Source organism: Cervus canadensis, chromosome 8 (assembly GCF_019320065.1).
Source record: "Cervus canadensis isolate Bull #8, Minnesota chromosome 8, ASM1932006v1, whole genome shotgun sequence".
Taxonomy (NCBI): Eukaryota; Metazoa; Chordata; class Mammalia; order Artiodactyla; family Cervidae; genus Cervus; species Cervus canadensis.
The window spans coordinates 80,019,164-80,037,419 of record NC_057393.1 but is presented as its reverse complement, the minus strand read 5'-3'; the positions used below and the strand labels follow the sequence as shown (position 1 = coordinate 80,037,419).

Genomic DNA, 18,256 nt, shown 5'->3' with positions numbered 1-18,256 from the left:
CAGCCTGGTCATTAAGTGGCAAGTGTTGACGTTGAGAATAAACTATTGGTGGAAATGTAAAAGGCTTTTTTAAAGAATGTGCCTACCAGCTGTGCATCTTATGGAGTATTTTCATTGTACTTCCCAGCCCTTGGAAAGTGCTGGGCACAGGGCAGATGCTTCATCATTTTTATTGAATAAGTTCAATTTCACAGTGTCAGCAACACTATGAGGTATATTAGAACAGTGATCGTCATAGTTGGTACTTCACAGATCAGTAAAGAAAGAAAACTTCTAATTAGGAAGACTGTAAGAGAATTGCCAAGTTTTAAGTTTATCCCACAAGGATATCTTAAAAAAATGAAACAAATCTCTCCGATCATCACCAAGGCTATCGGAGGTCTGTTGAGGACCCCACACAAGGGAGGGTCTACCTCTTGGGATACCCCTGCTTCAGCATCTCCCTAAACCAGCAATCTAGGACAGCTGAGTACACTTGAAGTTCCTTCCTTGACCTCGGGAGTTTTTTTGGAAGACACTTTTTTGACAGACAGGGGTGGGGGAAGGTTTGGGGATGTTTCAAGTGCAGTCCATTTATTGTGCACTCTATTTCTCTTTCTGTTCCCTGATGGCTCAGTTGGTAAAGAGTCTGCCTGCAATGCGGGAGACCCGGGTTCAATCCCTGGGTCGGGAAGATCTCCTGGAGAAGGAAATGACAGCCCACTCCAGTATTCTTGCCTGAAGAATTCAATGGACTGAGGAGTCTGGTGGGCTACAAAGGGCTGGACACAGCTGAGTGATCGAACTCTTATTTCTATTATTATTTCACCAGCTCCACCTCAGATCATCAGGCATTAGATCCTAGAGGTTGGGGGCCCCTGCTTTAGTTCCCTCTTTCATCCTCTACACAGCTCCAGCCTGCTTCCTCCTCCTCTTCCACCTGCAGAACTACCTGCTGGGCTTCTCTGAGTGTGACTAAGAGTCTCCTTCCCTCACTGTCTTTCCTCTGAGTCCCTTCTCCTCTGGCACTGACAGACAGACTCTTTCCACTGAGCCACCAGGGAAGCCCTGAGTCCCTTCTCCTAACTGGGTTTCCCTGATCTCCTTTAGGCACTTTTGCCCCAGGTGGTGCTAGTGGTAAAGAACCTACCTGCCAATGCAGGAATCCTATCCCTGGGTTGGGAAGATCCCCTGGAGGAGGGCACGGCAACCCACTCCAGTATTCTTGCCTGGAAAATTCCCATGGACAGAGGAGCCTGGCAGGCTCTGACAGTCAGACGTGACTGAAGTGACTTAGCACGGCATACCAGAGGACCTTTGAACTGCAGACTCATGTGACTGTTTTGACTCTTTGGAGTCCCTTGTCATTCCATGTGTATGTTAGGGTCAGCTTGTGTATTGCTTCCTAAAGGCCTCAAGAGGGTAACAGGCAGGAAGGCCAGGGGTCTCCAGACAGAGGGAATAGGCTGCAAGTGTCAGACATTTTTTCATCTCTCAAGCAGCTGGAGGAAACAAACTAGTGTTACATTTTTCCCCCTTCTCAATACAAATTTAAGAGGTTTCTCTTAAAATTCTGTGTTGCTATGAGGACTCCTGGCTCCACCTGAACTTAACTTTTCTCAAACCTTCAGCTAAGCAATACATTTTGTCTTAAGGAAAGGTTTGTCTTAAGGTATGTTAATATACTATGTATTTCTGCTAGACTCTGTCTTCAGGTCGGTTCCCCCTAAAGGCTCAGAACCGACTTGACAAACCAGTATGTTTTACTCATACCTGTTCTCCTAATCTATGTTAATGAAATGATATATTTGCTTGGAAATCTGCCTTTCTTCAAGATTCATGTCAATCATTCTATGGCCCGGGATGACTCACCTGCTGCCAATGTTATCTCAATGCATGTTGTGGGTGAGGGGCCTGGTGCCATTCTCTGAGACATTGCCTTTCTTTCATTATCAGACTGCTAGTGGCTGTATAACACCTGCCTAAAGACTAGCAGGGGGTACTCTTACTGCCCCCATCTGATGTCAATGTCAGCAGCTTTCTCTATCTCTTTTATACTTTAATAAAACTTTATGACACAAAAGCTCTGAGCAATCAAGCTGCATCAACTGGCCCTGGATTGAATTCTTCTCCTCTGGAGGCCAAGAATCCTGGTGCCTTTTGTGGTTCAACAACGACCTTTCAGTCTTTTGTAATTCATATTGAATCTTCATTTCAGATTGAAGATGCATTCCATGGTATTGCCATCTTAAGTCTTTCCATCGCTATGGAATATCTGTACATGTATTCAGGATATTTTTCAGCAATCGTGTATAAGTTCCAGTGTGCCAGTCTTGTCATCCTCATTACATCCATGGCAAAGTATTTTATTAATGTTGACATTATCAAAAGGGAATTGTTTTTTTAAATTCCTTTTCAGATTATTATTTGCTAGTGTATACAGATAAAACTGTAATCATTCATTTTTATCAGTTTGGACAGCTTGATAGTTGTCTTTACTTTCTTTACTTTCTCATACTTTAAGATTATCCTGGCTTATATATTTACTGTCTCGCCCCTAGTCTCAGTCATTTATTCAAAGAATTTCTGTCCTTTTTTTTTTAAACACTGAATTATTTTTGACGATGCTGGGTCTTTGTAGCTAGATGCCTAGTTGTAGTGAGCAGAGGCTACCCTCTAGTTGCCTTGCCATGGCTTCTCATTGCAGCGCTTTCTCTGGTTGCAGAACTTGGGCTCTGGAGCATGCAAGTACTTCAATAGTTGTATGGGGGCTTAGTTGCCCCTGGGCATGTGGAATCTTCTAGGACCAGGGATTGAACCTGTGTTCCCTGCATTGGTAGGCAGATCCTTTACCACTGGACCACCAGGGACATTTCCTGTTCCTTTTCATTAGAGAATGATATTTAAAACATACATGTAGGAGCTAAATATGCTCAGCTGACCATATTTGGAAATATATACATGTATTCCAGCTTACATATTCAGTTGAAGGTAATTTGTGATGATGTCTCCATGGATCTTGTAACCTTTCCTTTTGTTTATCCGTAACTTTCCATTCCAATGGTAAGATACCTGGCTTCCACCACTTGTCAGGTATAGAATTCAGTGCTTGTCCCATGTGGTTACTGAAAAAACTGTCAGACTGTCTTCCAAAGGGGGCTGTGCATGCATTCCACCAGTATCTTGAGTATGTTTCTGTAGGAGAGTTTACTATCAGTATACCCTCCGTGGCCAGGTGTCTATTTCAATCTTTACCAGTTATGAATGGACTTGTTTGCTCTAGCGTTCTTGGACAATTTGAGTACAGATTCTTTGCCAGATACGCATTTTTTAGGAAAACGATCGGATTTATTTTTGGCTGTGTTGGTCTTCGTGCGTGGGCTCTCCCCTAGTTTGGGTGAGCGTGGGCCATAACTAGTGGTGTGCGGGCTTCTCACTGCAGTGGCTCCTCACACTGTGGGGCACAGGCTCACGGGCTTCAGTAGTTGCAGTGTGTCAGCTCGGCGTTGGGGCTTCCAGGATCTAGCACACAGGCTCAGCAGTTGTGGCACACGGACTCCATAGCATGTGGGATCTTCCCATCCCAGGGATCACACCTGCATCTCCAGCACTGGCAGGCAGATTCTTTACCACGGAGCCACCAGGGAAGCACTCAGGCATATTTTTGATTCTAGTTCTCCACACATGTACCTGGTGAGAGAGGCCAGCATCAAGAGGCCTGGCAGCTGGGAGTCCTCAGCTATAGTTCTGGCTGTGCCATCAAAAGCTCTGGGGCCTTTGGTGAGCATCTCAACTTCCCTGGGACTGTTTGCTCCCCTCAGAAATGCCCTGCTGTTGGACTGTAGTCCACCAAGCTCCTCTGTCCCTGGGATTTCTGAGGCCAGAATACTGGAGGGGGTGCCATTTCCTTCTCTACAAGATAACATTTTGAAGATGTTTTCTCCTGGATTGTGGTTTTGATGAAGGAAGGGGGATCCCTTCCAGGGCTTGAGAGTGGGTTCCTGTCTGACACTTGGAAGTGAATTGTCCTAGGAGAGGAGTGTTGTCCAAGCGAGAGACTTTATTGGGAAGGGCTGCCAGGGCGGAGGGCAGGAGGGTGAGGGAAACGGAGAGAACTTCTCTGCCACGTGGCTCACAGTCTCAGGTTTTATGGTCATTGGGTTAGTTTCTGGTTTGTCTCTTGCCAGTCATTCTGAATTGGGATCCTTCCTGGGGGCACACGCATCACTCAGCTGAGATGGATTCCAGCAAGGAGGATCCTGGGAAGCTGGTAGGACCTCTGGACTGGAGTCTCCCATCTCTTTTTGACCTCTCCAGAATCCTGGTTGGTGGTAGTTTGTTAGTTCCTTGTTCCTTACCAGGACCTCCTGTTGTAACATGACTCCTGCAAGTGTTTTCTCTTTTCTGTTGCCTGGCAAGGGTGGATGGTCAGTGGTTCATTTAACAGTCTGTCTTGACAGTACCTCACTGGAAGAAATGGAATGCTCTGGTTAACAAAGTAAAGTATGATTAGATCAATATAATTAGTGAAACAGCAAATGAGTGATCTGCGTTACAACACTCAGCCGTCTCATGCTCATGGTAGACACAATAGACAGAGCAGATTCGTTACCGTGCCTTGTGTCCCTGGGGGCTTCCCTGAGAGCTCAGCTGGTAAAGAATTCGCCTGCAGTGCAGAAGACTCTGTCTGGTTTGATTCCTGGGTTGGGAATATCTGCTGGAGAAGGGATAGGCTACCCACTCCAGAATTCTTGGGTTTCCCTTGTGGCTCAGCTGGTAAAGAATCTGCCTGCAATGCGGGAGGCCTGGGTTCAGTTGTCCCCGAGCCAGAGAGGGCCTGACAGTTTTCATTATCAAAGAGAGCCGGGCAGAGCTTAACCAGCAAGTCGTTAGTCAAAAATCTGAATCGATTTGCTATTTTGGTACTACACCATATACTTATTTGGTTTCCGTATCTTTCATTTCTCTTTCTACCATTTTCCTACCCTTGTTTTACCACAGTAAAAATGTTAAAGACACAGGAACAATATTCCTAATACTGCATAAGTAATTTTTAAATAAGTACAGTTAAACACAAAATTGAACACAAACTGCTTAACTAGAATCTACATTCCTAAAGTGCATATCTTTACATTATAGAAGTGTAAAAATGTTATTGAAGAATATATTAGGTCAGATCATATGACACTGATGTTTCTGTATGTCAAAAATGACTAAAAAAGATTTGACAATTTCCTATAGCTCAACACATAATCACTTGTCTTTTTTCTACTTGGTTTCAGTAGCTTCTAAAGAGGTAAGATGGTGACTTGCAGGAAAGTCATCTTTAAGCATTGTTATTAATTTGGGTGGGTCACAGACATCTTTCAGGATCTGAAACTCATTCCAGAGTTTTCAAAATAAACATAATTCAAAATCTTATATAAGATTTTAAGAAAATTCAAGAACCACAGAAACTCATCTGTGAGCTCCCTCGAGTTCTGTAGAGACCCCTGAATAAGAAGAATCAGTGCCCACTTCGAGGGATCCCAGATCCTCCAACTCATGGGAACCCACACACTCTGTCAGGACTTCCCTGTAGCTCATATGGTAACGAATCTGCCTGCTATTCAGGAGATCTGGGTTCGATCCCTGGCTCAGGAAGATCCTCTGGAGGAGGGGATGGCAACCCACTCCAGTAATCTTGCCTGGAGAATCCCATGGACAGAGCAGCCTAGGGGGCTACAGTCCGTGGGGTAGCAAAGAATCGGACATGACTGAGCAACTAACACTACTGCTAAACACTGTGTCAGACTGGAGGAAGATCCCCTGGACTCACTGGGATTTGGAGGAAAAAGGTACCAGGAAGCAGGAATTCATGAAGAAAAATAAGTTACTTCAAAATGTTGCCATGATCCAGTTCTCTGTCCTCAGACACCACCCAGTTTGGAATATCTTCCTAGAAGTCTTAGAATGGAATTACTGGGCCAAAGGGCACAGGCATTCCACTGAAGGCTACATCTAAGATGAAATTCCAAAGTTCTATAAAAACCTAAGGTGATCTTTTTTCTCCTTGCTCTAATCCATTCCATATCCTAAAATCTTCTAATGTACTTGAAATTGAGATGGGCATCTTATTGTCCAGTTCATCAGTTCTAAACTTCCTGGACTATTGATGACCATCTCCTTCTATCCTATTTAATTTCCCATTACCCCAAATATAAACTCTCAGCTTTATAAAATGGTTAAGCTTTTCAACCGTCACCTATCTCACATTCACAACTGAGTTATTATTCATAAAGATCCACTTGTCTCTGCTTTCCAAAATCAAATCTGCATCATCCTTTATGATCCACTCTGAATCTCACCTCACACCATTAGCACTTTAGTGTGGCCTAACCGAGAGGAGCTACCACACACCCGAGGTCAGGGGCCACGCCCAAGAGGAGCTTCCCCACGCCCGAGGTCAGGGGCAGCGGCCGAGAGGAGCAACCACACCTCCAAGTAGCAGCTGCTGTGCAGGCGCAGGAGGGCCGAGAGGAGCTACTCCACGTTCAAGGTCAGGAGGGGCGGCCCTGAGAAGATACCCCTCATCCACGGTGAGGAGCAGCGGCTGCGCTTTGCTGGAGCAGACGTGAAGAGATAACCCACGTGCAAGGTAAGAGAAACCCAAGTAAGATGGTAGGTGTTGCGAGAGGGCATCAGAGGGCAGACACACTAAAACCATAATCACAGAAAACTAGCCAATCTGATCACAGGACCACAGTCTTGTCTAACTCAATGAAAGTAAGCCATGCCGTGTGGGGCCACCCAAGACGGTTGGGTCATGGTGGAGAGGTCTGACAGAATGTGGTCCACTGGAGAAGGGAATGGCAAAACACTTCAGAATTCTTGCCTTGAGAACCCCATGAACAGTAGGAAAAGGCAAATTGATAGGATACTGAAAGAGGAACTCCCCAGGTCGGTAGCTGCCCAATATGCTAATGGAGATCAGTGGAGAAATCACTCTAGAAAGAATGAAGGCATGGAGCCAAAGCAAAAACAATACCCAGTTGTGGATGGGACTGGTGATAGAAGCAAGGTCTGATGCTGTAAAGAGCAATACTGCATAGGAACCTGGAATGTTAGGTCCATGAATCAAGGCAAATTGGAAGTGGTCAAACAGGAGATGGCAAGAGTGAATGTCAACATTCTAGGAATCAGCAAACTAAAGTGGACTGGAATGGGTGAATTTAACTCAGGTGACCATTATATCTACTACTGTGGGCAGGAATCCCTTAGAAGAAATGGAGTAGCAATCATGGTCAACAAAAGAGTCTGAAATGCAGTACTTGGATGCAGTCTCAAAAACGACAGCATGATCTCTGTTCATTTCCAAGGCAAACCATTCAATATCACAGTAATCCAAGCCTATGCCCCAACCAGTAATGCTGAAGAAGCTGAAGTTGAACGGTTCTATGAAGACTTACAAGACCTTTTAGAACTAACACCCAAAAAAGATGTCCTTCTCATTATAGAGTACTAGAATGCAAAAGTAGGAAGTCAAGAAACACCTGCAGTAACAGGCAACTTTGGCCTTGGAGTACAGAATGAAGCAGGGCAATGGCTAATAGAGTTTTGCCAAGAGAACGCACTGGTCATAGCAAACACCCTCTTCCAACAACACAAGAGAAGACTCTACACATGGACATCACCAGATGGTCAACACCGAAATCAGATTGATTATATTCTTTGCAGCCAAAGATGGAGAAGCTCTATACAGTCAGCAAAAACAAGACCGGGAGCTGACTGTGGCTCAGATCATGAACTCCTTATTGCCAAATTCAGACTTAAATTGAAGAAAGTAGGGAAAACCACTAGACCACTCAGGTATGAACTAAATCAAATCCCTTATGACTATAGAGTGGAAGTGAGAAATAGATTTAAGGGAGTAGATCTGATAGACAGAGTGCCTGATGAACTATGGACAGAGGTTTGTGACACTGTACAGGAGACAGGGATCAAGACCATCCCCATGGAAAAGAAATGCAAAAAGGCAAAATGGTTGTCTGAGAAGGCCTTACAAATAGCTGTGAAAAGAAGAGAAGTGAAAAGCAAAGGAGAAAAGGAAAGATATTCCCATTTGAATGCAGAGTTCCAAAGAATAGCAAGGAGAGATAAGAAAGCCTTCCTCAGCGATCAATGCAAAGAAATAGAGGAAAACAACAGAATGGGAAAGACTGGAGATCTCTTCAAGAAAATTAGAGATACCAAGGGAACATTTCACACAAAGATGGGTTCGATAAAGGACAGAAATGGTATGGACCTAACAGAAGCAGAATATATTAAGAAGAGGTGGCAAGAATACACAGAAGAACTGTACAAAAAAGATCTTCATGACCCAGATAATCGCAATGGTGTGATCACTAACCTAGAGCCAGACATCCTGGAATGTGAAAGCAAGTGGGCCTTAGAGAGCATCACTACGAACAAAGCTAGTGGATGTGATGGAATTCCAGTTGAGCTATTTCAAATCCTGAAAGATGATGCTGTGAAAGTGCTGCACTCATAATGCCAGCAAATTTGGAAAACTCAGCAGTGGCCACAGGACTGGAAAAGGTCAGTTTTCATTCCAATCCCTAAGAAAGGCAATGCCAAAGAATGCTCAAACTACTGCACAATTGTACTCATCTCACACGCTAGTAAAGTAATGCTTAAAATTCTCCAAGCCAGGCTTCAGCAATACATGATCCATGAACTTCCAGATGTTCAAGGCAGAGGAACCAGAGATCAAATTGCCAACACCCGCTGGATCATCGAAAAAGCCAGAGAGTTCCAGAAAAACATCTATTTCTCTATTGACTATGCCAAAGCCTTTGACTGCGTGTATCACAATAAACTGGGGAAAATTCTGAAAGAGATGGGAATACCAGACCACCTGACCTGCCTCTCGAGAAACCTGTATGCAGGTCAGGAAGCAACAGTTAGAACTGGACATGGAACAACATACTGGTTCCAAATAGGAAAAGGAGTATGTCAAGGCTGTATATTGTCACCCTGCTTATTTAACTTATATGCAGAGTACATCATGGGAAACACTGGGCTGGAAGAAGCACAAGCTGGAATCAAGATTGCCGGGAGAAATATCAATAACCTCAGATATGCAGATGACACCACCCTTATGGCAGAAAGTGAAGAGGAACTAAAAAGCTTCTTGATGAAAGTGAAAGAGGAGAGTGAAAAAGTTGGCTTAAAGCTCAACATTCAGAAAACTAAGATCATGGCATCTGGTCCCATCACTTCATGGGAAATAGATGGGGAGACAGTGGAAACAGTGTCAGACTTTATTTTTTTGGGCTCCAAAATCACAGAAGATGGTGACTGCAGCCATGAAATTAAAAGACGCTTACTCCTTAGAAGGAAAGTTATGACAAACCTAGATAGCATATTAAAAAGCAGAGACATTACTTTGCCAACAAAGGTCCGTCTGGTCAAGGCTATGGTTTTTCCAGTGGTCATGTATGGATATGAGAGTTGGACTGTGAGGAAAGCTGAGCACCGAAAAGTTGATGCTTTTGAACTGTGGTGTTGGAGAAGACTCTTGAGAGTCCCTTGGACTGCACGGAGATCCAACCAGTCCATCCTAAAGGAGATCATTCCTGGGTGTTCATTGGAAGGACTGATGCTGAAGCTGAAACTCCAATACTTTGACCACCTCATGCGAAGATCTGATTCATTGGAAAAGACCCTGATGCAGGGAGGGATTGGGGGCAGGAGTAGAAGGGGAAGACAGAGCATGAGATGCCTGGATGGCATCACCAACTCGACAGGCATGAGTCTGAGTGAACTCTGGGAGTTGGTGATGGACAGGGAGGCCTGGTGTGCTCCGATTCATGGGGTCGCAAAGAGTCGGACACAACTGAGCTGAACTGAATCACCAATTCATTTCTCCCCAACTAAATTTTAACCTCCATGTGGGCCATTAGTTATTTTCATTAATATCAAATGCTTAGAAAAGTGCAAAGCACATCAGTCAATAAATCTTAATTGACTAAAGTGCTATCAAAATATTGCAGACCTAAAAAAGGAAGAAAAGCAGAAGAGTATACATTGCTATTCTGAAAGCACCTAACAATTTGCTAAAAAGAAGGAAAAAAACCTTGTCCAGAAATTAATTCCTGGACATCAAAATGTTCATTAAAATGTTCTAAACAAACCTCAATGGAGCATTATGACATTAAAGATTCTTATTCCCCATGTAATTTGTTTTTAGTTTTCTCTAAGTTGAAAAGGATACAAAATAAGTCTTAATTCACATATTTTAAATATAAAGAAACTTTATGAAAAAATGGAAAGTCCAGAATTAAGGTACAATATTTTAACATCATGGAAAAAAAAAGACAAAACAAATAACAACAACAAACTAAGTGGGGGGTTGGCAAGGAAGTAGTCAGAGGAGCACCACATATAAATTACAGTAAAGAAAGGGGACCTGTGTGTGTCAACACAGGTAAAATTTGAAAATCAAACTGAATAGAAAAAGGAGAACTGTAAAAAAAAAAAAAATGAACAGATTTTCAAAATGGGGATTCAATGCTATTACACCATTTTAATATGGTAAAATGTTGACATTTCTAAAATCTGGATTGTAGGTACAAAGATTTTTATTATAGTCTTTATTCTTCTCAGTGTGAATAGTTTCATAATTAAAATAGAAAATATGTTAGCAAAAGGGATATATACATAGACGTACATGTGTACTGAAGAGAGAAACTGCAACTTTGCCTACAGGAACAAGGACTGTAAAGGATGGAACACTAGCATGGGAACTTTTCATTATCATCTGTGTAATTTTTATTGTGAAGATGCATTACTTTTTCATTCATATTTGATGAGCCAGATTTTTTTAAATATAATAATTAAAACATTAAAATTTAACCACAGTTTGATGGAAAAGCTTGGGAATGCCAATGCTCCCACCAGGAACAATCAAAAAGCCTGACAAAACAAAAGAGGGTGGGACTAATGGAGAGAGCAGCATGGAAATATATCCACTACTGTATGGAAGTTAGACAGCCGGTGGGAATTTGCTGTCCGATCAAATCTGGTGCTCTGTGACAACCTAGAGGGGTGGGGTGGGGTGGGACGCAGGAGGGAGGTTCCAGAGGAAGGCGACATGCGTGCAGCTGTGGCCAATTCATGCTGGTGCATGGCAGAGACCAACCAGTACTGTAACTATCCTCTGATATCCTCTTTAAATAACTGTAGCTATCCTCTGATATCCTCTTTAAATAACATTTTTTAAAATAAATAGATTTAAAGGTACTGGAGAGCTAGCAGACCATCAAGAATCAAAGGGTTCGGAGCCTAGAGAGAAGAAAACCACACAGAAGTAAACCAACACTCTACAAACTGTAACCTTTTGGACATCCCTACACTAGGAAAAACACTGAGAACCTGGGCAGGCAGCTGCTGCTGAGACCTAGAAAATCCAACAAAGCCTTTGGCAATGTTATCAGCCTGTAGAGATAAAAATGTAAATTTGTGGCAGCCCATGGAGCCAGGACTTGGGGACCCAAAAGAGAATAAAACAAATAAAGAATAAAGAGAATAAAATAAATTAAAAGACAAGAGAATAAAAATAAAGAATAAAAGAATAAAAATATAAAAAATAAAAATAAGAATAAAAATATACCTTCTGGATTTTAAAAAGAGACATGAAAAGAAAGCTATCTCGAATTACTTTACCTACTTTAATACAAATTCTGAAGTAAAGTCTTAAGAAGAATGAGAGAAGGAGTTTTATAGGCAGGAATTTATATGTGGAAAACTCAGATAAATAAACAGAGGCCAAGTCCTGGTAAGAGGGGAGATGAACTTCAACATCAAGTTTTAAAAGAATTACTATCAACGTGTTAAGCTTAGCTAAAAAGCAAAAGAGAATATAAATATTAGTTGTGCACATTTCTTTGCTATGCTTGCTATTGTTCCATTCTTCTCTTGTAGTTATTTGAACGCTGTAGAAGAAACTAAACCACGTTTCAGGATTAATGAGAATTTCATCATCAATTTTCAGGGTAAACTAGTATTAGGAGAGTGAAATCACTTTAAAAGGCTACCCTTTGAAGTACTGTATCTTATTTACTCACATTTTTGTTACAAGGGTATTTCACTTGCTTTAGAGATTTACCTAATGATATTTAGACCATTCTTTTTTTTAGAATATCTATTTAAAGGACATATCAAGAAGACAAAGACAGAAAAAGTGGGATAAAAAATTATTTCTAGAATCTCAGCACTCCTTTAGACTGGCCAATGATGTAGAAGCTTATATTATCTTTCATGTCACAATAAAGTAAATTTTTCCTATGTAGGTATATGATGTATAAGTTACCTTTTTAATAATTATTTTGGGTTTAAGGTAGAAAATTACACTTAACGTGAATAATTAGTAAATCAGACAGATGAAGTGGTAGAAAGATTCACATTAAAACCAATATTTAAAAGCAACTAGAGAAGGAAGAAATGAAGAACCCCAGGGTTAGTAGAAGGAAAGAAATCTTAGAAATCAGGGCAGAAATAAATGCAAAAGAAACTAAAGAGACCATAGCAAAAATCAACATAGCTAAAAGCTGGTTTTTTGAAAAAATAAACAAAATTGACAAACCATTAGCAAGACTCATTAAGAAACAAAGAGAGAAGAACCAAATTAACAAAATTAGAAATGAAAATGGAGAGATCACAACAGACAACACTGAAATACAAAGGATCATAAGAGACTACTACCAGCAGCTCTATGCCAATAAAATGGACAGCTTGGATGAAATGGACAAATTCTTAGAAAAGTATAACTTTCCAAAACTGAACCAGGAAGAAATAGAAGATCTTAACAGACCCATCACAAGCAAGGAAATCAAAACTGTAATCAAAAATCTTCCAGCAAACAAAAGCCCAGGACCAGATGGCTTCACAGCTGAATTCTACCAAAAATTTAGAGAAGAGCTAACACCTATCTTACTCAAACTCTTCCAGAAAATTGCAGATGAAGGTAAGCTTCCAAACTCATTCTATGAGGCCACCATCACCCTAATTCCAAAACCAGACAAAGATGCCACAAAAAAAGAAAACTACAGGCCAATATCACTGATGAACATAGATGCAAAAATCCTTAACAAAATTCTAGCAAACAGAATCCAACAACATATTAAAAAAATCATACACCATGACCAAGTGGGCTTTATCCCAGGAATGCAAGGATTCTTTAATATCCGCAAATCAATCAATGTAATACACCACATTAACAAATTGAAAGATAAAAAACCATATGATTATCTCAATAGATGCAGAGAAAGCCTTTGACAAAATTCAACACTCATTTATGATTAAAACTCTCCAGAAAAGCAGGAATAGAAGGAACATACCTCAACATAATAAAAGCTATATATGACAAACCCACAGCAAGCATCACCCTCAATGGTGAAAAATTGAAAGCATTTCCCCTGAAATCAGGAACAAGACAAGGGTGCCCACTCTCACCACTACTACTCAACATAGTTTTGGAAGTTTTGGCCACAGCAATCAGAGCAGAAAAAGAAGTAAAAGGAATCCAGATAGGAAAAGAAGAAGTGAAACTCTTGCTGTTTGCAGATGACATGATCTTCTACACAGAAAACCCTAAAGACTCCACCAGAAAATTACTAGAGCTAATCAATAAATATAGTAAAGTTGCAGGATATAAAATTAACACACAGAAATCCCTTGCATTCCTATACACTAACAATGAGAAAACAGAAAGAGAAATTACGAAACAATACCATTCACCATTGCAACAAAAAGAATAAAATACTTAGGAGTATATCTACCTAAAGAAACAAAAGACCTATACATAGAAAACTATAAAACACTGATGAAAGAAATCAAAGAGGACACAAACAGATGGAGAAACATACCGTGTTCATGGATTGGAAGAATCAATATTGTCAAAATGGCTATTCTACCCAAAGCAATCTATAGATTCAATGCAATCCCTATCAAGCTACCAACGGTATTTTTCACAGAACTAGACCAAAGAATTTCACAATTTGTATGGAAATACAAAAAACCTCGAATAGCCAAAGTAATCTTGAGAAAGAAGAATGGAACTGGAGGAATCAACCTGCCTGACTTCAGACTCTACTACAAAGCCACAGTCATCAAGACAGTATGGTACTGGCACAAAGACAGAAATATAGATCAATGGAACAGAATAGAAAGCCCAGAGACAAATCCACGAACCTATGGACACCTTATCTTCGACAAAGGAGGCAAGGATATACAATGGAAAAAAGACAACCTCTTTAACAAGTGGTGCTGGGAAAACTGGTCAACCACTTGTAAAAGAATGAAACTAGAACACTTTCTAACACCATACACAAAAATAAACTCAAAATGGATTAAAGATCTAAATGTAAGACCAGAAACTATAAAACTCCTAGAGGAGAACATAGGCAAAACACTCTCCGACATAAATCACAGCAGGCTCCTCTATGACCCACCTCCCAGAATATTGGAAATAAAAGCAAAAATAAACAAATGGGACCTAATGAAACTTAAAAGCTTTTGCACAACAAAGGAAACTATAAGCAAGGTGAAAAGACAGCCCTCAGATTGGGAAAAAATAATAGCAAATGAAGCAACAGACAAAGGATTAATCTCAAAAATATACAAGCAACTCCTGCATCTCAATTCCAGAAAAATAAATGACCCAATCAAAAAATGGGCCAGAGAACTAAACAGACATTTCTCCAAAGAAGACATACAGATGGCTAACAAACACATGAAAAGATGCTCAACATCACTCATCATCAGAGAAATGCAAATCAAAACCACAATGAGGTACCATTACACGCCAGTCAGGACGGCTGCTATCCACAAGTCTACAAGCAATAAATGCTGGAGAGGGTGTGGAGAAAAGGGAACCCTCTTACACTGTTGGTGGGAATGCAAACTAGTACAGCCGCTATGGAGAGCAGTGTGGAGATTTCTTAAAAAACTGGAAATAGACCTGCCATATGACCCAGCAATCCCACTTCTGGGCATGCACACTGAGGAAACCAGATCTGAAAGAGACACGTGCACCCCAATGTTCATCACAGCACTATTTATAATAGCCAGGACATGGAAGCAACCTAGATGCCCATCAGCAGACGAATGGATAAGGAAACTGTGGTACATATACACCATTGAATATTATACTCAGCCATTAAAAAGAATTCATTTGAATCAGTTCTAATGAGATGGATGAAACTGGAGCCTATTATACAGAGTGAAGTAAGCCAGAAAGATAAAGAACATTACAGAATACTAACACATATATATGGAATTTAGAAAGATGGTAATGATAACCCTATATGCAAAACAGAAAAAGAGACACAGAAGTACAGAACAGACTTTTGGACTCTGTGGGAGAAGGTGAGGGTGGGATGTTTCGAGAGAACAGCATTGAAACATGTATATCATCTAGGGTGAAACAGATCACCAGCCCAGGTGGGATGCATGAGACAAGTGCTCGGGCCTGGTGCACTGGGAAGACTCAGGGGGATTGGGTAGAGAGGGAGGTGGGAGGGGGTATTGGGATGGGGAATACATGTAACAGCCAATGCAGAAGACATAAGAGACACTGGTTCAATCCCTGGGTTGGGAACATCCTCTCGAGAAGGAAATGGCCACCTACTCCAGTATTCTTGCCTGGAGAATCCTATGGACAGAGGAGCTGGTGGGCTACAGTCCATGAGGTCACAAAATGTTGAACAGGACTAAAGAAAATTCTGCAAGAGATGTTAACACCAGACCACCTGACCTGCTTCCTGAGAAATCTGGATGCAGGTCAAGAAGCAACAACAGACAGGTTACAAATCTGGAAAGGATTTGTACTTTCCAAAGGAAAGGAAAGTACTTCAAGGCTATATATGGGTCATGCTGCTTATTTAACTTATATGAAGAGTACATCATGAGAAACGCTGGGCTGGATGAAGCACAAGCTGGGGTAAAGAATGCCAGGAGAAATATCAGTAACCTCAGATATGCAGATATCACCACCCTTATGGCTGCTGCTGCTGCTGCTAAGTCACTTCAGTCATGTCCGACTCTGTGCAACACCATAGACAGCAGCTCACCAGGCTCCCCTGTCCCTGGGATTCTCCAGGCAAGAACACTGGACTGGGTTGCCATTTCCTTCTCCAGTGCATGCAAGTGAAAAGTGAAAATGAAGTCGCTCAGTCATGTCCGACTCTTCAGGACCCCATGGACTACAGCCTGCCAGGCTCCTCCGTCCATGGGATTTTCCAGGCAAGAGTACTGGAGTGGGTTGCCATTGCCTTCTCTGCCACCCTTATGGCACAAAGGGAGAACTAAAGAGCCTCTTGATAAAAGTGAAAGAGGAGAGTGAAAAAGTTGGCTTAAAACTGAACATACAGAAAACTAAGATCATGGCATCTGGTCCCATCACTTCATGGCAAATAGATGGGGAAACAATGGAAAGAGTGAGAGACTTTATTTTGGGGGGCTCCAAATCACTGCAGATGGTGACTACAGCCATGAAATTAAAAGATGCTTGCTCCTTGGAAGAAAAGTTATGACCAACCTAGACAGCATATTAAAAAGCAGAGACTTTACTTTGCCAACAAAGGTCCGTCTAGTCAGAGCTATGGTTTTCCAGTAGTCATGTATGGATGTGAGAGTTGGACTGTGAAGAAAACTGAGCACTGGAGAATTGATGCCTTTGAACTGTTATGTTAGAGAAGAATCTTGAGAGTCCCTTGGACTGCAAGGAGATCCAACCACTCCATCCTAAAGGAAATCAGTCCTGAATATTCATTGGAAGGACTGATGCTGAAGCTGAAGCATCAATACTTTGGCCACCTGATGCAAAGAACTGAGTCATTGGAAAAGACCCTGATGCTCGGAAAGATTGAAGGCAGGAGGAGAAGGGGATGACAGAGGATGAGATGGTTGGATGGCATCACCAACTCAATCGACATGAGTTTGAGTAAACTCCAGGAGTTGGAGATGGACAGGGAGGCCTGGCATGCTGCAGTCCATGGGGTCGCAAAGAGTCGGACACGACTGAGAGACTGAACTGAAAGTGCCTTACACACACACACACACACACACACATATAGACAGATATAATTTTTAATAATAATAAACAGTACAGAGGGGCATAATGACAACCAGTAAATCCCTGCCCCACCGTTTTCAACTCTCAGCTTGCCAGTATAGAAATGAACCCCTCCCCGTGTCTGCTCTGATCAAGCCGTCTCCCTTAATTGTTCCAAATTGCGTCACGTCTTTGGTTGCTGCACGCTGCAAGCGTGCTTTCTTTTACAGTTTGAAATGCTTCCTTTTCCTAAAGTTTCCACCACAAGAGGGGTGAAGAAATGAGGCCTTCCAGGGTTTCCTTAGCTCCTCATCAATCCATATATTACTGAAAACTCATTTCACTTCATTTGAGGTTTACTTGCTCTTCTAATTTGGAGGACTGGGCTCCCCTGTGGCTCATCCCTGTACAATTTATCATTCCATGAGGTTTTAGACACATTTCCCATTTTTAAACAATGCACCCTGTACTCCTCCTTTTGTAAAGTTTGCGCCACTTTTTGTTTTATAGATAAAACAGCTTCTCAGATACTTCTGAGGATTTCAAGATTTTAATATTTTTAGTCCTTTGCTATTCCTTCAACTATCTATTTCCTCATAAGTTAATTTTTTATTTTATCTTTGGGCTTTTTTGGTCATGCTGCAGGCTTTCGACAAATGGTGCTTTTCAGCCAGACAAGTTGCAGGCAGGACGGGTGAGCCAATGGATGAGAGTCAGCCCTTCTGTCGGGCCCCCAGCTGGCACAGAGGTAGCAGCGGCTCCCGGGCAGGTGCTGAGCTTCAGGGAAGGGCAGGGTCACGGTCAGCTCCTGGCCGAGGGGAAGGAGACAGGCAACACGCGCTTGAGCCTCCTGCAGAGAGCATCTCCCTGATAAGGTTGCTGATCTAAGGTAACTGTTATTTTCAACATCCTGTATATCTTCTTCATACCAAGAATTGGTGAAATATTTCTTATTCATTTATTTCTTTATTTTGTTATGGTCTGACTATACTACTATGCTATTAATAAACATGCACATGATATCTAAATGATATAATATAGGACACATTCTAATTGGAGGATTATAACTCTAACTCTAATTCTATTTTTGCATATAGGGTTATCGTTATCACCTTTCTAAATTCCATATATATGTGTTAGTATGCTGTAATGTTCTTTATTTTTCTGGCTTACTTCACTCTG

The 18,256-nt window shown here is 41.6% G+C and overlaps 1 long non-coding RNA gene across 11 annotated transcripts in view; it reads right to left on the bottom strand.

The window, feature by feature from the left end:
* Nucleotides 1-729: 729 nt before the first annotated feature.
* LOC122446569 overlaps nt 730-18,256 on the bottom strand; it is a 51,435-nt gene continuing 33,908 nt past the window's right edge. For all 11 annotated transcript variants that reach the window (XR_006270917.1, XR_006270912.1, XR_006270910.1 and 8 more), the window contains one exon: nt 730-4,446. This is a non-coding gene — a long non-coding RNA (uncharacterized LOC122446569). The remainder of the gene's footprint in view (nt 4,447-18,256) is intronic.